The 25,158-nt window shown below is 37.2% G+C and overlaps 1 long non-coding RNA gene across 2 annotated transcripts in view; it reads left to right on the top strand.

The window, feature by feature from the left end:
- Window positions 1-12,900, top strand: part of LOC122796406 — a 23,102-nt gene extending 10,202 nt beyond the window's left edge. For both annotated transcript variants that reach the window (XR_006363970.1, XR_006363969.1), the window contains exons 2-3: window positions 8,255-8,304; window positions 12,307-12,900. This is a non-coding gene — a long non-coding RNA (uncharacterized LOC122796406). The remainder of the gene's footprint in view (window positions 1-8,254; window positions 8,305-12,306) is intronic.
- Window positions 12,901-25,158: the final 12,258 nt, after the last annotated feature.

Genomic DNA, 25,158 nt, shown 5'->3' with positions numbered 1-25,158 from the left:
CCCTACTGCAGGAATTTCCACAGGAGAGTACATGGCAAATTAATATATGCCTCCCCACCAGAATGCTTCATTAAATTTAGGACATCCAGGGAGACAGCTCACCATGGTGCTGTGCATCTTCATGTTAAAGTGCTATTTTTAGGCTGTCTCTGAATTACAATATGTTACAGCTAATAAAAAAATATATTTTGTCTACGCTAGGTACCAGTGGATGCAGTACTGTGAATGTGGTCAAAACTCACACATAAGCAGTGATTGCAGAGGAGAAAAATTAATTCCCTCAACATACAGTGACCTCAATGGTGCTTGTGATTTATTTGTGGTACAGAAGTCACAGCCTTCGCTTTGGGTGTAGATGAGCAACTCCTCCACATTAAAACCAACTTAAAACATCATTCAGATGTCATTTTACATTTTTTTAAATGGCATTCTGCTAGACATCAATTGCTGAAATGACTTACACCCAGTACCAACTCATACATTAACACAAATAACTAAATGATGGAGAAAGACTATATTGAGCAAGAGCAATTCTAAGGGGTTTGGCATCTAAATAACCAACTTTCAAGAGTGCATTACAATCAGGCTAATACCTGCCTATGTCTGTGTGTGTGTTTCAGTATTAGTTTTTATTTTATTTTATTATTTGTTAACTGAGTAAGCCCACTGGACACAAATGTGCCTTTTCAGGGGCAGCCAGTAAGTACAGTCTGGTTAGGCAAATGGAGAGAATCAAACCTTGGAATATAAGAAGCAGCTTATTAAAAACTTGTGGCCTTTAACCTCTATGCTAACTGCCAGAAATGCATTGAATTATTTAGTAAAAGAAGTGTTGATTATTTTGTGGATTGAATTACACATCCTTCTGTCATGGGGAAGAGACTCAGAAACAATTGATTTATTCTTCATCTGTTTGTTTGTTTATGTTTTGATTACAGAGTTTTCAAATTGTATTGAAATGATTTCAAGTGATGGCCCAGGAAGAAAAACACCAGGCAAAGTAATTTAACAATAAATATTCATATCTAACAGCAAAGTGCAAAGAAAACCATACTACAACTATGAGTATGTGTCAGGATACTGATAAATTATACTAACAAGCTAGTGACATTAAACATGTTATTACAGATGCCACAAAAGGAAACCCTGCCAGCCTAGCTATCTGGAATTTTGTAAATAATTATATGCCATTTTTGAATATTAATATGATTTATACAGAAATGTAACAAAGGGAGATACTGCCAGCCCAGCTATCTGAAATTTTGTAAGTGGTTGAGTGAGTTTGTGAATATCAAAATGTATGTCATATTGTACAGACGTGTGGTGAAGAGATGTTTTGTAAAATACTGAGCAGAGGTGTATATACACCATTGTAGCTGTTTGCATATATATTTTTTAACAGGGGGAGACAAATACAGGAGATTAACTTGCAAAACATAAGAATAGTTGAGATTGAAGTACTTTATTGCTGGGCCATAAACAAGAGATGTTATCTTTCAGTTTCAGTGCAGCAAGGAGACAGGATGTCTTAAACTAGGGAACCTTTTGTTTTGTAAGTGTTTTATAGTTGCAAACATCTAAAGGCTATGTATTTTTACAGGGAGATGCTAAATGCTAACAATTTCTAGCAATGGTTGTTTTGAGCCTGGGAACTGAAATCCGGTGACAAAAAGTGATGTCATGCTGCAAGTATCCCAGCAGTAGTATTTGATGTTAATTTAAGAACTCTCTGAAAGAGTGACTGTGCATTTTGTATTTGTCTTTGACCTAGCAAAATCAGCTCACCACATCTATCTTGCTATGCTGTAAGTAAGTTAACTAGGGTACAGTAATTTCTCTTACAGTCAGTTAGGAATATAGGGAAGTATAGCTTAGATGTTTTCTGTATTTATTTGAGACTGTCCTGCAATGTTGTTTTAAATATTTCCTGTGATTTTGAACTCTGTAGTCACTGCGAATACATATTTAGTATTGTCTTGTTCTTTTGCTATGTATTATTAAATATATTTAAACCTTTCAGTTGTAGCTGGTCTGTCTAGAGATATTTAAGCTGTTAGAGTACTTGCATAGCTATTTGGTGACACTGTACAGGTCACTCCTAATAGCCTGCCACTTTGTCAAACTACCATTTGGATCAATAGTAACATTACACAGAAAGATTAAACACCCTTTGCTAAGGGCCTTAAAGTAGCTGATAAGGAGTGGCTGGTGGCAGTCAGAACTACCTTATAGTCTGAGCAGAAGGGGGCATAGCTAGAAAACTTGTGCCAGCCTTTCCCAGGTGTATGTGTATGTTTATATATATAAATCAAATCTTAGAGTGTGTGTGTGTGTGTGTGTGTGTGTGTGTGTGTGTGTGTGTGTGTGTGTGTGTGTGTGTGTGTGTGTGTGTGTGTGTGTCAGCTACATGGGCAGGGACACGAAGCACTGGTTGGACAGAGAATGTGCTGGAGGTCTTGGTTTCGCTACTCAACTGAGATTTCAACCCTATAGCTGTGCAAGTGGGGAGTCTTATTGGGGACCTTGAGAAAGAGGGAGAACCAGCCCCAGACTGACTGTGGTCTCTGTGTGCTGTTAAGGGAAATTGCACTTTACTGTGTGTGTACTTGTCATCCTCCCAGTGTGTATGTCCCCCACTGTTGCAAGTGGTGTGGATTGAGGCTCCTTGATTACTGAACCAGTGCTGGGGCATTATACCAGAGACACAAGATTATAGGTGGAAACTGATTGTGATAGATTACACTACACGATGACTGGAAGTCAGTAAAAAAAAAAAAGAAAAAGAAAGAAATGACTATTGAACCATAAGGAAAGAGAACAGGCTAAAAGGACAAAATACCATGAGCCAGATTCCGTAAAGTTTGCGGAAGGCATTTATGGACAGTGCAGTATTCCAAAAGAAGACTACAGAGCACCTGCTGCAGATGCAATTCCAGAACACATGCTGAATTCAGACCAACTACTTTAGTATTCGATGTAGATTAAGTAGGGATTCTGTGCATGCCAGTGTGATTCCAAAACACATTATGCTCATAAAATGTGACTTAAATGTGAAAACCAGCTACGCCAACTCTGCTTCTGAAATTGTCAGCACATTCATTACAGAATCCAAGGATTTCAGGCAAATATTGTGGATTATGGTGAAATTCATAGCAAAACTGAAAAATATATAACAATGCAACCTGCTCTTAATATACTGAAACAAGATGAATTGATGCTAGTCATAAATGAGGATATGGCTGTGCATCCTAGAAGGCAGCCAACTAGAGTCCAAGCAAGGCTGCAACTAAACCAGGTGTCAGACCAGCAAATAATCGACAGATGCCATCTAGACAGACAAATGGTGCAGGCTGTCTGTAACATGTATGTCCCATACATGTCTGTGCAGACCCTGCAAGGAAACCCCATCCCCCTTGAAACCAAAGTTTGTTTTAGCCTGGGTATACTCACATCTGGGACATTCCAGAGACACATAGGGGATGCTGCGGGAGTATCACAGACAGCTACCAGTTGAATCCTGGCCAAATTCCTGGCAGCAATGTGCAGCAAGGTAGATGATTACATATACTTATCATCCACACCCATGGAGTGGAGAACTGTAATGCACCAGTTCTACAACATTGCAAATTTCCCCATGTACTCTGTGTAATAGATTGCACACACACATACCTATCAAGACACCAGTACATCCAGAAGCAGACCAATACATAAACAGAAAGGCATGGACATCCATCAACTGCCAGGTTGTATGTGCAGAAGATGGCAACACACCCTGGAAGTGTCCATAATGCTGCCATTTGGAGGTGAAAGTGGACTCGGGGTTGCATTCCAGCAAGGTGAAATTCCAGAGAGGTTGCTTCTAGGTACGTACAGCAGCACAGCCAGGATGTAACTGAAGTATCTCCCTGTCAACAATATCCAGTCTGAACAAAAGTGTTTTAACTCCCCCAAAAGCTGACTGTGGTTAACTTCTTGAGCCGTGGCTAATGAACCATAATCCACCCAACCCTGCAAAGGAGGCCTACAACAGAGCACATGCAACAACCAGAAACCCAATATAATGTGTGTTTGGTGTACTGAAAGCTAGGTTCAGATGTCTAGACACACCTAGGGTGCATTGCAATACAAACCTGAGAAGGCAGCTTAGATGATAACAATGTGTGCCATGCTGCACAACATACTAACCCGAGCACAAGGTGGTCTTCCAGATGCAAGTGTGGGTGAACTGCCACAAGAACCACAAATGTCTGAAGAGGACATACCTCAGTTATCAGAGGAGGAGCAGGAGGACACTGAGGCAGAAGTCATAGGTGTAGACTACGTAGGGTGCAACCACAAGTGTAGGCCAAGGCTACACAGCAGCATCTGACCCAAACATTTGAGTCATGACAAGCCACACACATGCACACACACACACACACACACACACACACACACACACACATACATATATATGTGTGTGTGTGTGTGTGTGTGTGTGTGTGTGTGTGTGTGTGTGTGTGTGTGTGTGTGTGTGTGTGTATACATACATTAAACAATTAAACATTGATGTTCAGGTGTTGCCTCCCGGCAGCAGCACACATTTCATCTAATGGCAAGCACCTACTAGATGTACACATTGAGCATCACACATAACATGAGCCTAACCTATTCCAACATGAACATATGCAAATGTATCAAGAATAAGTACATCAGCTCAAGAAACAACTGACACAGGTATGCATATACACTCATTCTGTTTTATTACTGTATGTTCAACAATAAGGGACACACATCAGTGCTACACTTAAATATCTGTATAATATCATAACACAAAAATGGAGAAAAACGCATGACATCATACAGACATTTTTATTTCAGAAACACATATCACAGCACAATGGTACTGAAATAACATGAGGCAACTATGTGTGCTACACTGTTGGACACACTCTAATGCAGTCTTGGTTGACTTTGCTGACATCTGAAACTATAGTTTGCCTGTCATGACCAAGTATGGACACATTCTGCCCAGTTTGTTCCACAGAGGAGATGGATGGCGGTATGATACCATGTTCAGATAAAGGAGCATGACCTCATGTTGAAGGACTTGTGACTGGTGAGACCTCAACAGATATGCCAGCAGATGACATCAGTGCAGGTTGGATCATGGACAAGGATTCCTGATGGCCAGTGGTGCTTCTGCACACAGATGGCTTTCCTCTCACAGGTTGCAATCTTCTATGCATAGTTATGGTACACAGAATCTTGTTAGAAGTGTGACACTGTTGCAGTACTGTAGAGGCCAGGTTTTCCACTGACTGTGCCACAGCTAGTAGACTTTCATTCATGAGATTATGCAGTCATAATCACACTGTGTCTGCACTCTTGTCCTTCATGCATGACACGTATCTGGTGTGCTGCACAATCTGTGGCACGGGCAAGTGTATGGATGTCTAAATGATGGCGTAGCTGTGCCTGTTCATTTGCCTGCAGCAGGAGGTGCACACACTCTGACATTTGGCCATGTCCAGCATCTGCTCGCCTATGTCTACAACAATGACCTGTGTCTATTTCTTATGTAGATCCACCACCAGCAGTCATCCCAATTGTGGTGTGTTGATTAATGGCCTCATTCTGTTCAACAGCCACTGTGTAATCATCCTCCTCTGTATCCATAAACAATTGAGCCTCTACATTTAAGGATACATCTGGTGCAGCATCCATGGCAACTTCACTGAGGGACTCTCCAAAGAAATCAATGCCCTGTGTGCCAGGGGCCATATTACCATGCTGAGACAAATTATGAACATTATGTTTGCTGGATGGGCTGCTGGATGTTACAGATAGTTGATGTGCTACAAGATACAAAGACACAGATCAGGACAATGTGCCTACATCATATGTTGAATATAAAATACAATTGGATTATGTATTTCACAGCACTGTTAAGAATAATAATGACTTTACTTGCAGTCTAATATATGTATGTTTCACAGAATGTACAAGCCATAACTACATAATAATCTATTAACATGGCCAACAAACACACCTGGCAAACACTTGTGGGATGTTGTTGATCCACTGTGCTGAACTTCAACTAGTGCAGGGGAAAAACAAGACATTACAGATGACATAATTCATAACATGCACCAGTTGATCATGATTAAAAAACACTGAATGAGTGACATAAATATACCACTCATATGTGCACTTGAGGACTCTTGCTGTGTAGATCAACATTGGAAAGACGCAGCCGAGCTTTGAAGGAAAGTCAACGAAATGCAGAGGCAGCCCGTAGATCCCTACAGTAACGGCCAATATTTTACATATTCCTTAGTACCACTATGGATTTTACAGATATTTATTTGACCCATATATATATATATATATATATATATATATATATATATATATATATATATATATATATATATCATATACATTTTATTATAAACACATTTTAGATGCTGTGTGAATTAACTTGTGGGGATAATTTATTGGACTTCATTCTTTCTGTCCTCTTGGCTTTTGGTTTGATACCAATGTCATTATTTTATCTAATCATTAATTAATAACAGTAACTATGTCTTTTGAAGTTGTACATACATTTCTCAACATTTAAATACATAATTTCACATAGACGCTGTCCTTGTGTATCACTGATGCCTAAAGCACCTAGGTCACAGATGACTGCACATTTCATAGTTTTCCATTATAATCTCACTGTATCACCTATTGGACTGTAACAAGGTGCAAGACATGCAAGTATATAACTTACTTGTATCATTCTTCCTACACAAATATGCAGACATGTTTAATTAATGTGCAAATTAATGTCTGTAACACTGGTTAAACGTCTTTGTTTATGTGTCTGTTGATAGCTGCTATGATCTCACTGTGAGAAGTGTAAAAATTGTATGCATTTTCCATATTCTGCCATTCATCACAGGATTTCTAATAAACAGCTATAGTAACTGTTTTCTACAATGAAAGCCTAGTATAATTTAGCTAAGCCTGTAAAACAACTGACCAGTATGTCTAGGTTTTGTGTGGGTTCAAAACAACAAAGGAAAACATATCACCTTAGTTAGCTTCACCCATAACATTTTTTCAAGAATCATATTGCAATAGTTTATATTACATTTTTATGTATAGTAATGACACACTGATCTAGGTTTTCTAGGAATAACACTGTAATCTATAACGGCCTAATAACCTCAGTTGTTGAACAACATTGTTTAAAGAGCAATACTTGTTTTTTTATGTGCTGAGTGTTAGCTCAGCTTGTAAGGATGTGGGTCAGTGGGTCTCCATTTTATGCACAATGTGTTCAACTATTAAAAGGGGATACATATAACTTAAACTGCTACATTGATCTCATATACCCATAGCATTATTATTGCAAAGCATTTTACAGTTGTTGCAAATAACTCATTTATTCATCAAATTACTACCGATATATCTGTAATCGGTAACATTCCGTTAACATCAGCTATTTAACAATGGTGCCAGTACATCTTCATAAATCCTGTTATATGTCTGAGGCATTTAGAAGGTTACTATTGTCTTCTGTTTAAAATGTTGTGAAGCAATGCTTTATCATGAAATACTAAAGTTAATTGTACGACAGACTCAAACTGTAATTTTGAGGAACTGTGATGGGCCCAGTAATAGTTACAATGAAAAGCAGGGAAGATGTATGTCTTTAACTAGTGATGTGCAATGTCAAGGAAAAGTGGTCTTCACACATGCCTTTCTGTTCCATAATGTACAGCAACATGTATGGTTCTCTTCATACAAGCTGGATGCTACAAGACACTGTCATAGTGTATGAGAAATAGATTATCTCAGTTACTGTTAATTTCTCTGAACACAGTGCTGACATGAATGTAATTTGAAAACAGTTTGGCTACATGAGCAGCACATCATAATTTGCAATCCTAAGCCAGGATCGTTCTTAGTATACCATCCCCCATCAGGGTGATGTCATAACATTAACTCTTTTCAGTGCTTGAAAACATGCTTTTACATTTAAGGTGTGTTAGGTAAGCAGATAGGTCTCAAGTGTAGAGTTTGGCTGTATGTTGCATCTGCAGGTTTCAATCTCATGTTCTCTAATCTGGGCTCAACGATGTTAACACCTGAATGTTACAATTACAACTGAGTATTGTTCTAAAATATGTTTCTTCAGAATAACAGTCGACGTGTGTTGTGAAATGTTTATCCTTGCTATTTATTTAATAACTTTTAAATATTTTCTTTTTTATTCCAGATGGTGTGGTGAGCAGATGCACAAGCTTGAAGAGGAGTAGATGGAGAGAGGTATGTTATATATATATTTCATGTATATTATGAACTGGGATGCATATTCCACTGTTTTCAGGCCTGTATTTGTCAAAAATACATGTTTATTGTTTAGAAAGCAAGAATACCCATCATGCATCAGTAAGGCAAATGAAATCTGCAAACACTAGCTGTCATTACAATTACATATAAAAGTTATAGTGTTAATGTATTTTGTACTTTTGATCCATTTTGTCAGCACACCATTTTTTTATAAATACATCCATAACATAAGGAACAGTTTGTTGTATGCATCTGACACATGGGTTTATGGAGAGATGATTTATTGCTAAATTCATTAGAGACATAAGTAATCCCATTTTGGTAGAATGGGTCTCAAAGTATAAGCCCCTTTCAGCAATAGATCTTATAGAAAACAAGGAGATAATGGGAAATGAAATCAGGGATTTTGTAACATCTATGTTGCAGGGTTTTAGCAGGGCCATCATCATCTTAGAATACAATGAATGGACACAGAAAAGCAAAGGTGTTATTAATAAAAATTGGGATCATATTAGTACATGCCCTCCCTCCATTAAATGGCATTTTGGGAGCTAGGCTTACATTTGTTTTCAAAACAGCAGCTAATATAAAACAAATCCTGGAGCAGAGTAACACACAACAAGCTAATATAATGGTGGGTTCAGGAACTAGCAAATGTGGACTATGTAAACAATGCACTCACATTTTAGTCAAGAAACAAATTAGCCTGGACAATGGTTTAAATAGTAAGCTTAAGTTGGCCAAAGGTAATTAATTGTAAAACCTCTGGGGTGGTGTACATTTTTGTATGTGAAGACTATACTTGTTTTATGTTGGAAAGACAGAACATGCTCTATACAAAAGAATTTACAAGCAAATGTATGACATCAGAACTAAGAACATCAACAATGTATTGTATAAGCGCTCTTTGAGTTGTAGAGGGCAATGTAAATACAGGTTTGGTATAATAGAATGAGTTCCTGTTGACCCTATTGGCGGAGAGTGGGAAACTAAATTAGAATTAAGATAATTCATATGGCAATTTAAATTAAATGTGATAATTTGTGAGGGTTAAATGAGGTAGTTTCTATTCATTCTGCCTTAAAATTGTGATCAGTACAACACAAAGAGGCTTTGATGGCTTTACATGGATGGTAATTAGTTCACTATAAGTGTTTTTATAAGCACAAAGAGAGATTTTTAAATGAAGATTTTTTTTTACCCATCATTTTTTATTTTCTAGTATTGAACATGTAATTAATTGAAATTATTTAAATATAAGATAAATAATTGCTTTTATTATTTATTGAACATTTTTGCCAATGTACTGAACATGATTCATTATTTTGGGATTACAATTAGCTGTTTCTTTAAGACAATTTGTATATAAGGACATGATGTAATTAGGTCACAGATTGTGATGAAGTTCCAGGTGAGGAGCAAGACCACTTAATCCGTTTTTATTTTTATTAAACATTCAACATTTTACCACAAATTCAAGTGCTGTGGTAATTATATTCTCCATCCTGGCTCTTCATAAAGCACATCCTTTATAAGTACTCTATAGAATAACTATAAGAATCAATCAGAGGACATTAGAGAGGATTGGGAAGAGAGATTGGATAAGCAATTCACAAAGAAACAATGGGGGATATGTGTATGTCTCCCAAACTTGCAACAAAATCTAGAAGATTTAGGGTTTTGCTTGGAAATGTTTACATAGATATTTGTATAACCCACTTTTTCCTCAGGTAGACAGCAAATATTGGAGATGTGATGGGGAAAAAAAGAGGCAATTGGAGACATATTTTTCTGGGAGTGTAATGAGTTGGCAGACATTACAGATTTCCTGCAGACTACTTTATCAGAGATACTTGGTGAGCAAATTGGTGTATCTAGGGAAATGATTTTCCGAGCTATGATATAGAATTGTAGTTGCCTAGACATAGGAAGGCCCTGCTAAGTCTAATTATGGTGGTTGCCAAAACACATTTACTAGACATGGAAATCAAAGTCTAAACCAACTGTACTAGAAGTAGTGAATATAGCAACAGGGATAAAACAACTGGAATTGGGATCTTTGGAAAATGGTTGGAGTAAATTACATAGAAATAAATGGGAATTGTGGGAACAATACAGACAGGGGAGGCATGAGATTTAAAAGAAGACAGTATTTAAATGAGCTATGTAATGTTTGATAAACAATAATTGGGTAGATTATAAGTGATGTATAATGTTTGCAACTAAAATTATGTCAGTATGGTTTGTGATGTGTAATGCTTGCAACTAAGATTATGTCAATATGGGTTGTTTTAATTTATATAAATGATTGCTTATGTCATAAGTGATAATTTAATAAAGATGTTTTTGTTTATAAAAAATAATGATTGTTTATATTATTTATTGGAAGTTTTTACCAATGTTCTGAACATGATTAATTACTTGGGATTACATGTAGCTGATTTTTAAGACAATTTGTATATAAGGACATGACGTAATCACTTTCTGAAATTCCAGGTCACAAATGAAGGTGCTTAATCTGTTTTTATGTTTATTAAATGTTCAATGTTATATCACAAATTTGAGTGCTATGGTAATTACCTTCTCCACTCTGGCTCTTCATAAGCCACATCCTTTATAAGTACTCAAGGTCTTGTAGGTGAACCTAGCAATAGTTCCTGGGTGGTTTGGTGTTTCTTACATTGTACACCAGGTCAAGTTCTTGGTTGCTAGTTATAAGGTGAATGGTTTACATACAGTTGTAAGTGCTGAGACTATTGTTTATGATGTATGGTTTGGCAGACTTTTGTGTTTGTCTCTGTTTTCTGATGTTTCATCTGTTGTGCACAGTCTGTGTCTTCACAGAGTGAGTGGGAGTCTGTGATGACACTGTTATCACAGCTGTTTGTTGACCATGTGGCATAGCCTTCAGTTCAACTTTGTCATTACACCTGCCTTGCACATCATGTGTGCATTTGTAAGAATACTGCTATAGCCTAGGTCGAGTGGCACTTGATGAGGTAGTCATTTCATAGCAGCAGTTCATAATGAACACACCCTGCAGGTCAACATCGGTATTGTTTCTGTCCTCAAACATTTTTTTTGTTATGTTTTCTTTTTTGTTTATTTGTTTTTAAAACACTGCTATAGGCTAGGTTGACTGACACTTGAGCAGTTACACATTTGATAGCAGCAGGTTATAAACAGCAGTTGTCTTCCCACATATTTGATTTGTAAGCCTTCTCCTTCATGATTGTTTTGGATGAGAATACATATAGTTATACATATGCAGTACTAAGATTAACAGAAATATTGCATTCTGATATATATACAGTTGTTTTGATTGAACATCTCATATTTATAGTGTTGTACTTATCATATTGGTGAGTGTTCAGCCAAATATCATGCTGCCTGCATAGAAAGTTGGCATATGTTAGGCCTATTGTTCATAATAGTCTCCATCATCTTTCTTCTCATTTATACAATGGCATGTTGTGCCCACTCATATACATCATTGAATCCAGACAGTAAAATATGTTTGTTGCCCATTCACACATTTTTGCAATGCTAATGACACAAGTGTGTGTGTGTGTGTGTGTGTGTGTGTGTGTGTGTGTGTGTGTGTGTGTGTGTGTGTGTGTGTGTGTGTGTGTGTGTGTGTGTGTGTGTGTGTGTGTGTGTGTGTGTGTGTGTGTGTGTGTGTGTGTGTGTGTGTGTGTGTGTGTGTGTGTGTGTGTGTGTGTGTGTGTGTGTGTGTGTGTGTGTGTGTGTGTGTCTGTCTGTCTAAAAATACAGAACTGAGAATGATGGAATAATGCTGTCATTTTTAGGAATATGATATATTATGCCATGGGTAACTCTGTTGATAATGGTTGTGTCTCAGTCCCTGTGTAAATTGTCATCATAACAATATTCTGTTGTGCTCTGATTTTCATGGAATTGTTCTGGATGAAAGACATTGTTTTCTTTTCTGTTGTGTTTTACAATTAATCTTTACAGAGCATGGTATCCAAGGACATTCAGCAATCCAAAGATGATGACATGCGCATGCAAGACCGCTGTTAGAATCATCCGACGAAGGCAGTGATGAATACAATGATGGTGAGGAACCTGGACCTGTCCCTGCTCAAGCCATCCTACCTGCACTCCATAGGAGACATCCCCATGGTCATGACAGAGACTATTTTTGGGAGGAGATCAGGGAGGTCATTACCATATATATGTTGCTCCACATCAGCCCAGTCCCTTCAGTCAGTGGGTATTGTCTGTGTGCTCCACTTTGTTTTGTTGCCAACATGGTGACTGACATTTAATAGTTTGAACTGTATATGCACTCTTGTACATGCATACCCTGTGTCTGTCATACTTATTTGTGTTATTACCATATAACATTTACTTTAGTTTTAATGTGTGCATGACACACATTAACACATTATACTGTCCACACACATTCAACTGTCCATTAACCTGTTGATAGTGCTGTAGTAGGCAGTCTATAAACATGTGTCTTACTGGGATGACTGACAGACAACATATGTTGTCCATAGTCCAACACTAGCAGCATATGTAAAACATAAGAGATGCACCAAGATAACACACAGCAAAATGTTTAATCACAACAAAATACAAGGTGGTAAGCTCTTTCACAACCGAAACTGCTTCATCAGACACCACAGTAAAGAATGCACAAGTTTAAATAGATATCTAAAATGCCAATTAATCAATAAATATCACACAATGATTGAGTAGCAGTTAAGAACATTTAAGCTCTTATAAAATCAAGAAAGTTATTTAAGTGCTTTTTTATGTATGGTATTTGAATTTTTCTTGTACAATGTTTTTATGCAATGCTTTTATTAGTTTGAGTTTGAGCATGAGGCTTAATTGTTCTTAACTGCTACTCAATCATTGTGTGATATTTATTCATTAATTGGCATTTTAGATCTCTGTTTAAACTTGTGCATTCTTTACTGTGGTGTCTGATGAAGCAACTTTGGTTGTGAAAGCGCTTACCACCTTGTATTGTTGTGATTAAACGTTTTGCTGTGTGTTATCTTGGTGCATCTCTTACATTTTACTTGGATTAATTTCTGCTCCAAGGTTTTACCCAACACGGTTGATTCTCTACTAGCAGCATATGTCTTGGATGTCTGTTTTGCCATATCAGATATGTACAGTATACAAACATGTCATTCAACATGGTTTTGGATGGCAGTTGTCATGATGTCCCACACTCATGATGTAGTGTTGTGTCATGGTTTGACAGTACTGATGCCATGTAGGATCAGATACAGGTATATCCTGTGTATGTGCAGTCCTCCTTACCCGTCTGCATCAAAGAGCAATGTAACATTAATCTGTATACAGTGTTATGGATTACACTTTCTTTCACAGTACATTATAACATGTTTGTTGTATGTAGCATTTCCACACCCGTGATGTAATGAAACTGGTGTACACCTTCCATAGATAGTTGTATACAGAATGAGTGTATGCATGTTTGCACATACTCAGATACATACTGATACATATGTAACTTTGACAAGTGAGTACTCAGTGATGTACTACAAATTATGCTCACAGAGATGTTATCTGCTCGGTAATGAGCAGTGTGGATGACATACACATTCATTTCTTGATTTGACATTTGCATGACAGTATATGTTTACGTGATTGAACTTTTTAACTTGCTTACCTATGCATGTCAGTGTGACATGATTGTACATTACTGTGTATTTGTATTTTATACGTGTCCAGTTTTGTGGACATCAGCAGTCCATCTGTACACTTGACATACATTTTCCATTTGTTTAAATGGATGTTTGTGTACTTTACATGTGCATTCTCATTGTGTCATCTTATCGTGTCCTGTTTTACCTTGATGTGGTCTCAGGTTGTCCACCTTCCTACCACTTTATTATGTCCCAAGTTGTTTATTGAAGGTATGTTTGCTTTTGTCAAAACTGCTGTCCATTGCCAGTAATTAATTTGAGATGGTGAACATGTGGCAAATGTATGGGCATTTAACAATGTGGGACGTGCAAACTACTGGCAAATGCTTGCAAAACATCCTTGTTCTCATTCTAATTGTGTGTTACCCACTGTAGTTTTTACACATCCATGTACACAACCTGCTATATTCACTATTCTGTCCTGTTAGATTTTTTAACATATTATTACATGTCATTGGCGTATGTATGTGTAAAAGCATATAAGTGAAACATACACACATTTGGTTGTGTACTCGTACTTGGGTATGTAGCAGCCTTGGCTAATCTTCTGCAGTACTTCTGTTTGGCACCCTGCTTGGTTGGTTGCTTTTCACATGCATATCATAGGTTTGTTTTTGTCCTCTGTAGATATGTATAATTGCTTGATCTTCATTTGCTCATCTGTGATGTGACTTGACTAACACCTGCACAGCTGACACACCAATTGGATATATGTATATTTATCCAATGTGTACTGTGATCCTACTTTATTACCCTGGAACACACATGTACCATGGGTCATACATATCCAGGCATGACTGTCATACATTGTATAACGTGTAACATGACAGTGCATAAGTAGATTTTTTTCTGCATTTCATCATGGCTAGTATGCATCCCCATTCTGTTTGGCAACTTTACATTGCCCATGTGTGCAGTCTGTGTAACTCACATGTCTATGCTGTTTTTTCCTCCATTTGTCTGTCTTATGTTGTGCTGTTTGTTCTATGGGTATGCCTATTTCCACCTAAAAATATTGCCCATGCCCCTTTGAATTTCTCTCAAATGTTCCTATTTCAGCAATCCTCTTGTTTGTCCCTCTTCTTCACCCATACCCCACATTTTATTTTCTATCTTGCACTTTCCTTGGATATGTGCGTTACTTGTGTTCCCCACAGCAGTCCTGAACCCAGTGTTAGCAACTGTTATCTATGGCAAAGCAGCCATGAATGCTCTTCACCTTAAGTTTTTTTTATTGTGAAATTTATGAATTCTGTCAGATTCCATAAATTCAACCCAATATTTTTTATGATACATGTATTATACAGATATCCTTAGTTGTCTCTGATTTTAATGTAATGAGTGATGTGAATATATATATGTAAGTGGATAGCATATGGCACACATTTCTGTGTGTACTGCAAATTTCTGTTGCAAGTGCCATACTGATTAGTTTGGGATACTTTGCATTTTTAAAGTTTGTGTGTTTTTTGGGGGGTTATTACTACAGAGTTAGTAGCATTCCGTAGTTGTCCGTAAAGTTCCTATACAGATTTTGTTTTTCTAAACAACTATCAAGATTCTTGATCTGTGATATATTTCCATTTAATGTACAATGTTATTTGGCAACTATTTCTAATACATATGGATTACTTGCATATTTCTATAGTGCACCATTGGAACTGAGGTACTCCATTGTGCGCTGAGGTATTCTGAGTTTCTTGTCATATGTCATAATATTACAATGTCATCTACAAGTTTTGTACCAAGATTGGCTTAATGCACCAAATTCCTCAAGCTTTACAGAATCTAGCCCTATACTTGCACTGAAGAACAGTAATGACTACTTGAACTGGTGAACATGGCTCATGCTGTGTATTTACAGTGCCTGCTGGATGAGAATTTAATACGCGGTAAAAACAGTGGAATTAATAAGACTAATAGTGATGAAGATCTATCCTTCATAACAATAGATAGAGCTGAAATGACTGTATTAGAAGCTGAAGATTCTTCAGAGATGGTCAGCAAAGAGATTCTTGTAATTGGAGATTCAGTTATTAGAGGAACTGATACTTATATTTGCAGAGATGATAATAAACATCGAGTAGTGTTATGCTTGCCAGGAGCAAAAATAGAAGATGTGAAACAAGCTTTGGAATGCTTTAATGTAAGGAAGTATGGATCTGTTTTTATTCATGTTGGTACAAATGATGTCACCAACAAAGATTCTCTGACTGTTAGTCGGGAGCTGACAGCCCTCTAGATAGTATAGCTTGTACTGGTGTTAGGACATATTTTTCACAAATCACTTATAGAAAGGATAGTCAGGTCACTATGAATGAAAATAATTTTTTGGATAAACACCTACATGGAAAAAATGTCCTGTTTTAAAAAATGGAAACGTGTAGAGCATCCAAGCCTTCTTTTGGGCACACATGTTCAGACAGGATAGTGTGCATTTGTCTAGATCAGGGAAGAGAATTTTTGCAGCAGATATTTTGCAATATTTGACAAACACTAGCCAGGATTTTTGCCAGGTCAAAAATGTAACAGTTCACAGATAGCAACATTTCATGCATCTCTGATGGTTGTTAATGCTAGGAGCATTAATAATAAAGATTTTTTTATTAGAAAATTTGCTACGTTCCCACAAGATTGATGTTGATATAGTTTGTGAAACATGGTTAAAGAACAATGACTGGAAACCAGTTATGTCAGTGTATAAATGTTTTTACTGTAACAGACATACTAACAAAAAATCATGTGGAGGTGTTATGATAGGGATTAAAGATAGCTATGAGACTTGTGATTATTACATGTTCAATGGTAACACCAATACTATAGACTGTGTAACTTTGACAATAAAGACAACCCTGGAACATATAACAATTGTTGGAGTGTACAGACCACCAAAGTCAAGTGCAGATGACCTAAAGGAATTTATACATTTCTTACATGAAACACAGGAGGGAAGAATAATATTAGCTGGGGACATAAATTTACCAGAAACAGACTGGAATAATATTGATTCAACAATGTTAGTAAAGAAATTATTCACAGAGTATATTCAGGAACAACAAATGCTTCAGATTGTAAAAAAAAACCTACCAGGAGATGGAATTTACTATATATTGTTTGTTTTCCTAAAGAAATTAAGGTAACTTCAAGTCATGTTTTACCACCATTGATGTGCAGTGATTATGGGGTCATAAAGGTTAATCTGTTGCTAGATAATTCTGCCAAACTGAAATCTAAGTCAATGCACAGAAGATTAATTACAGATTATAGGGAAGCAAAAAAGTTGCTATATAAAACTAACTGGAATGAAGTGTTCAGTGGAAAAACTGCAGATGGGATGTGGAAAGTTTTGAAAGAGAAATTGAGTGCAAAAAGTAAAAAAAATGTTTAACATCAGGATCAAGGCACGTAACATCAGGGGTGTATATTTCCATAAGAACAAGATACCTGATTAAGGTGAAAGACAAAAAATATAAGAAATGGAAGAGAGATCGAACTACAACTTTGAAAACTGATATAAATAAGCTGGACAAATAGATTAAGCATGGTGTTAGATAAGATCAAGAAAAATTTGAAGAAAATTTATATAAAGATAATGAGCATAATAGGAAACCTTTGAGTTATATAGTGTTAAGGTAGATAATTGATATTACATGTTCAATGGTAACACCAATACTATAGACTGTGTAACTTTGACAATAAAGACAACCCTGGAACATATAACAATTGTTGGAGTGTACAGACCACCAAAGTCAAGTGCAGATGACCTAAAGGAATTTATACATTTCTTACATGAAACACAGGAGGGAAGAATAATATTAGCTGGGGACATACATTCACCAGAAACAGACTGGAATAATATTGATTCAACAATGTTAGTAAAGAAATTATTCACAGAGTATATTCAGGAACAACAAATGCTTCAGATTGTAAAAAAAAACCTACAAGGAGACGGAATTTACTATATATTGTTTGTTTTCCTAAAGAAATTAAGGTAACTTCAAGTCAAGTTTTACCACCATTGATGTGCAGTGATTATGGGGTCATAAAGGTTAATCTGTTGCTAGATAATTCTGCCAAACTGAAATCTAAGTCAATGCACAGAAGATTAATTACAGATTATAGGGAAGCAAAAAAGTTGCTATATAAAACTAACTGGAGTGAGGTGTTCAGTGGAAAAACTACAGATGGGATGTGGAAAGTTTTGAAAGAGAAATTGAGTGCAAAAAGTCAAAAAAAATGTTTAACATCAGGATCAAGGCACGTAACATCAGGGGTGTATATTTCCATAAGAACAAGATACCTGATTAAGGTGAAAGACAAAAAATATAAGAAATGGAAGAGAGATCGAACTACAACTTTGAAAACTGAAATAAATGAGCTGGACAAATAGATTAAGCATGGTGTTAGATAAGATCAAGAAAAATTTGAAGAAAATTTATATAAAGATAATGAGCATAATAGGAAACCTTTTTATAAATACATAAGATGTGGAAGGAGTAAAGATACACAAACTGATAAACTGTGTGCAGATTCTAAAATTTATTTTCAGACACAACAAATTATAGATATATTTACAAAATCTTATGCAAAGCAGTTTGGCTCCACAAAAGGGGTGGTAAGTTTTCCTAGTGACATCCAGGCAACCTCAGATACTGGAATCAAATTAGATTATATTGAAAAAGAACTGTGCAAACTGGATCCAAACAAAGCGCAGGGAGGAGATGGAATAAGTAACAATGATTTGAGAACACTTAAGCAAGAACTTACACTGCCATTACATCTATTATTCACTAGGTCATATAAATATGGGGAGATTCCTCAAGATCAGATACATGCACTTATTAAACCTGTCTTTAAGGGAAAGGGGAGTAGGACAAACCCAGAATCATATAAACCCTTAAGTCTGCTTCCATGTTGTGGAAAAATAATGGAGAAGGTAATACTGGATAAGTTATTGTCAGAACTGGATAGGTTGGGACTTGAAACCATATATCAGCATGCATATGTTGAAAATAGATCTATTACCACCTGTAACATGATGTTCTATAACAATATAATAACAGCTATGAATGAAAAATTGTGCTGTGATGTGATTTATATAGATTTAACTTCAGCATTTGACAGGGTCATGCACAAAACATTGATCAATAAATTAGTACAACTAGGTATTGATGTACTGTTGATAAGATGGATAGCTACATGGCTTACAAATAGAACATAGCAAGTATCACACACCAACTGGACAGGTGAAATCCTTGGTTACATTCCAGGTGTCCCACAGGGCTCTGTCCTAGGCCCTTACTTGTTTAGATTGTAGCTTTCAGACCTTACTTTTTTATCTGAGGTGTTCTACAGTCTATATGCTGACGACCTGAAATTGGGCAAACTGATTACAAGTGTTACAAATAAGGCATGCCTGCAAAATAATTTGACTAAATTGACCATTTGGGCACAGGAGAATAATATGTTGATAAATACATCAAAAACTAAGCATATGAGATTTGGGAGACATAAACTGAAATGTGAATATTTAATACAGCACACAGTGATTGAAACTGTAGACTAATTTAAGGACTTGAATATATGGGTAGATTCATCTATGCATTTTTCTAATCATATCAACCAATTGGCTAATGATAGTTATAGAACTATAGGTTGTATAAAAAGATTTATAAAGTCTAGGAAATCAAACATAATGAAGTCATTGTTTGTTAGTTACATTAGACCCAAACTTGAGTATGGAATAACAATATGGAAACCCTATAGGAAAACAAGCATGAATAAACTGGAAAGAGTATAGAAATATACTAAGGGCATCCATGGATGTGAAAATCTAAGTTAATATGAAAGACTAAAATATCTGAACTTGTACAGTGTCTCTTACAGACATTTAAGAGAGATCTTATTCAGGTATATAGGGCATTTAGGGACAACTACCTCTGGGAATGTCTGGGGTTATCAAAAAGTACTAGAGAATCGTCAGATAACCTCTGTAGAAGATTCTATAGGAATGAGAAGTGTACTAGCTGGTTCTCTGACAGAGTAGCTGATGCTTGGAACAGACTACCAAATTACATTAAAGCAAGTACTAGTTTAGATATTTTTAAGAACAGCCTGGACATTTATTATGAAAACAAGTGTTTTGGCATATTGGCAAGCTAGAAGGGCTTTAATGCCTCTGCTTGAAACATTTGTATGTATGTATGTATGTATGTATGGTGTGGATTTAAGTTATGCAAAACAATCGTGCAAAAACCATATTTGGAGGAACAGTGTGATGAGCTACAACATAAACAGATACACTGCTGTTATAATTAACTGTGCAAACTTTGTAATCCTGCAGAGCTAGAATTTAAAATTATACAACTATCCTACATAAACAATATTTGGAGCAAAACAGTTTGATGGGCCACAGAAAAACATATAGAGATATTAGTTGATTTAAATCGGAAGTAGGCACACTATTTATATCCGCCATGTTATAGTAAATGCATTATATAGGTAAGAAGATAACATTTACAGTGGAATCGAGAAGCTGCCACAGCAATAAAGTTAAAGGAAAGTATTAAGATTGTGGCCAGGAAGTAATAAAATTCAATCCCATCTTTGTAAATGACGCAGTTATGGTGTATGCAGCTCATTAAATGACTAGTGCATATGACATGAGAAAGTTATTGCTATTAAAAATATTGGTAAGGACTTGGGAATACCAGAATTTTAAAAATTACCTTTCAATATCAATGAAAGTGCCATGAAAAAATTATGACATGGGACACCAAAAATTTGAATGGTTTTCATGAATAGACCATTAAATTTTGAATCCTTGTATGGTTCATTAATCTATTAATTATTGCATTCCATTTTTATGTATAAATTATTTAAGATTGTAGAAATAGTTCAAATGTTCTTTACAAAAAAGTTAAGCTCACTCCTTTAAGTCTTACACCATGACTGTCATGTGAAACTAAGCCTATATTTTTCATATTTTCAGGCAGTTTATATGCTATATGTTAAAGCTGTCAAACAAAAATATATGATAACATGTCTAGGATTAGAGTTAACATGTACTCATCTTTCAACCTATTCAACACAGATACTTTTGATGATAACCACACATCAGCTAAGAAAGAGGAAAAAAAGAAACTATGCCACCAAGAAGACTTCCAAAATGTAGAATTAATCACCAGAACAAGTTATAGGCATTCTGCAATAACAGGTTACAAATGTATATAGCTTCCATTGATGCAGTAAATGTGACGCCACTAAATTCTACCAGTGGCTTTTTAGTAGTTTTTGAGTCTTTAAGCCTGTAATTACACCACAAATCAATGACAAGGTGAAAAACTTGTTGGTTTGAACTCAGTCATAGGTTCATAGGTTCATAGGTAGGTACTAGGCTATCAGCCCTAGGGCCTATACAAGCCTAGCCAAAAATGTATCCTGGCTTTCTCCACCCAAGAAAATTATTTTCCTGTGCCCCTGTTGAGCAGAGCCACAGAGGTGATTTCCCCCAGGGTGAATTTCCTATTTCCGATCCAATCATCAAGATTTTTCTTGAAGAGTGCTAATAAGGAGCTTTGTTTGATATAGGTAGGTAGTTTGTTCCAGAGCATGGGAAGTCTCTGGGACAGGAATCTATCCCTCCAGCATGTTCTGTTTATTGTGGTGACAAGATTTAGGTCCCTAGAGCAAGTAGCTCGGAGGGATTGGGATTTCTTTAAGTGGAGCATGTCCAACAGCTCTGGGTTTGACATAACTTTGTATGTTAGGCAGAGATCGCCTCTGAGTAGGCAATATGCGACGGAGAAAGCTGGAGTTTTTTGAGACAGTCTGTGTAGGGCATCTGTTTGAGGCTGGTAATCCTCTTTGTGAGGTATTTCTGCAGCCTTTCCAGTTGCTGTAGATGTCTTGTGAGGTCCATACCAAAAGGGGCGTTGTACTCTATAATGGATCTAATGAGTGATGAGTAGAGGGGAACAATGACCTCTTTTTTCCTGGATGAGAAACCTTTTGTGATGAGGTGTGCCACATAGAGGGATTTCCTGACTACTGTGGCGATGTGATTATCAAAGGAGAGACTACTGTCCACCTGTGTCCCAAGGTCTCTTATCACACTTTCAGTGTTAAGTAGACTGCCACCTATGTGGTAGCTCATGGGTACAGAGTTTTTACTAAAGGGGATGACAATGCACTTTTTGGCATTGAGCTTGAGGCCATGGCTTTTACACCAGGCATCTGTCTCAGTGAGGCCCTTTTGTAGGATGTCCATATTGTTAGGAGTTTCAATTATGGCTCCTAGTTTGCAGTCATCTGTGAACTTCACTAGCCAAAGACCTTCTGTGTTAGCTTGTACTTCAGAAAAGTAGATGCCAAACAGGAGAGGACCCAGGACTGAACCCTGTGGTACTCCACTTGTCACTGGTCTGAAGTCAGATTTGGAGTCTGTTGCTTTCACAGTGTGGGTTCTGTCAGTGAGCCAGTTGGCAACTTATCGTGTGACATAGGGATTTATACCTAGTTTAGTGAGTTTATCTATAATTCCAGAGTGGGGGATGGTGTCAAAAGCCTTGGCGAGATCTAGATAGGCTGTGTGAACCACCTTACCCTCATCTACGGCTTTGGTGACTGCTTCAAAGAAGTCAATCAGGTTTAGCAGACATGATCTGCCTTTTACAAACCTGAATTGGGTGGGGTCCAGAGTTTAGAGATTACCAATGACTTTGTTTATAAGTTCCATGATATGTTCCATGGCCTTGCAGACCAGGCTCGTTAGGCTAATGGGGTGGTAGTTCCCGGGGTCCGTGGTAGCTCCCCCTTTGTGGAGTGGGATAACCGTCGCTGTGAGCTATTCAGTGGGCACAAAGCCTGAGATGAGGCTATGATTGAACATGGTGCTTAGGTGGGGTGCCAGTTCATTCTGTAGTTCATGTAGAACGCAGCCCGTTATGTTGTCAGGTCCCATGGATGATGTGTTCTTGGCTTTGGAGAGTGTGTTTTTTACCTGTGCAGCCATGATTACAGGAACTTTGCATTCTTCCGGTATAGAGATGGGCCCTTTGGGGGGGGGGGGGAGTTAGCACTGAACCTATCTGCCAGGATGTTGGCAATATCAGTTGATTCTGTATATTTAGTGCCATTGTGCTGTAACTCAGAGCAGATCTGAATGTTGCCACTGAGATTCTTGACATAGCTAAAGAATGCTTTGCGGTTGTCTTTAGAATCAGCAGCGATTTTGTTTTCATAACTAGCTTTGGAGGATTTTATGAGGGATCTCAGCTTCTTACTGAGACTGACCTGGGAGTTCTTCCAGTCATGGGATTTTTCTCTTTATTGCAACAGTTTTTTTTCTTCTGTTGTAGAGTTTGTTTATGGTAGGGGACCACCAGATTGGCTTCCTTTTTTTGGAGGACAGTATCTTGGTTCTTTTAGGGATTGCACAATACATGCACTCATTTAAGTGCTTATAAAGTGCATTTGTGTAGGATTCAGCAGTCGTACCTCTATTGTCCATCTGCATGGGTGTTGTGAAGTTTGCCACTTCTGTCTTAAGAAGCATGAAGTTGGCTTTGGAGAATTTTTTTACAGTGGTTTCCCTAATGGGGGGGGTGGGGGCAGGATGTGGATGTCTAGGCTGATTGGCTTGTGATCAGATCTGACCAATAAGGAATTGACCTCTGCAATGGAACACCGGTCGCCCATGTTGGTAATGACCAAGTCTAGGATATTGCTGCCCCTAGTGGGGGTGTGGATAAGTTGTTCCAAGGCATTGGAATTTATGAAGTCCAGAAAATGTTGAGCAAAAGAGTTGGTACATGAGTAGTTTTCCCAGTTAATGGTGGGGTAGTTAAAATCACCCATTATTAGGGTGCTGGTTGTACCCTAATATTTTCCAGTGTATCAAGAAATGAGGAGTGGGAATCTTGGGGCATGGTGGGGGATCTGTAACAAGTTACAATTTGGATTGCGGTCTTGCCTAGAGTTAATTGCACTTGGATAATCTCGGATGTATTATGCTGACCAGCTAGCTTGGAGGTGTGGATATCCTTAATGAATATGGGCACGCCTCCACTGCTAAAATTCAGGTGTTAGGGCCAGAAACATCAAAAGTCAGAATGTTCAAGGAAGCAATAAGTGCATGTTTTCCACTCACTTTTTAAAATGAAGTTAGGAAGTATAATCCTCTTTTCGACTGTACATTGTCAATCATGTTTTCCTAGATTTCCAAGTATAACAACAATTACAACTGTGTAAGTGTAAGGTGTGCAGTTATCCCACTACCAGTCATTTCAGAGTTAAAGGTATGGCTGCATTTAGTTACCTTTCTAGAGAGTTTATCTGGTACTAAAGCATCAAGGGCTCAGAAAAAAAAAAATTTTCTCTGCTTTTTTCAGGAAGTTGACTTTTAGTCATGTAGCTTGCTATTTTCCTATGGTCAGATACTGCTTCCCTATTTACCAAAGAAAGAAAAATTGTACACCAGTATTTTGCAGCCGTTGTCTCTACTTTTTATAGTTAGGAGCAGGTCTCTGTTTTTCCTTTTATAATCCACTTTTATTTTTATGAAAGTGTCAACAGTGTAACTCCCATGTAAGGAGGGGTGTACATATCAGGACACCCAGAGCAGTATTTGCATCATCTGCCCCATAAAATGTTATCCATTATGCAGTATGCACACCTTAAAGGATTTTATCATTATGTACAGGTAAAAGGGTTCTTCCTGAGATACTCTGGATTAGTATATGGGGGTGTATACCAGTCCCCCAAACATTGGTGGAGATTAGTCATTGAGAAGGTTGGGTAGCAATGAGCCTGAATGAAAGGATCCAGCAGGATCCAATTAATCACAGTGCTAACTGATGCCCATGGAAACTGATGGAAAAGAAAACAGGCTGATAAAGATGGCAATTATCTAACCAAAATAAAAATGGACAGTTGTTTGAAATGTCAAAGTCTACTTTAATTGTGGACTCATTCAGTTGTAGGCTCCTATTTGGTTATACTACAAAGTTTATGAAGGCTTTGAGTTCTCATTATACCACTTTTCCACTTTTGCCAGTGGACAGAGAGAAATTACATTCAATTTTCCAGAGCTTCTCAGAGTCATGTTTAAGATTATCCA

This window comes from Protopterus annectens, chromosome 3.part0 (genome assembly GCF_019279795.1).
Source record: "Protopterus annectens isolate FY-2018-M chromosome 3.part0, PAN1.0, whole genome shotgun sequence".
Taxonomy (NCBI): Eukaryota; Metazoa; Chordata; order Ceratodontiformes; family Protopteridae; genus Protopterus; species Protopterus annectens.
This window is presented reverse-complemented; position numbering and strand designations above follow the sequence as displayed.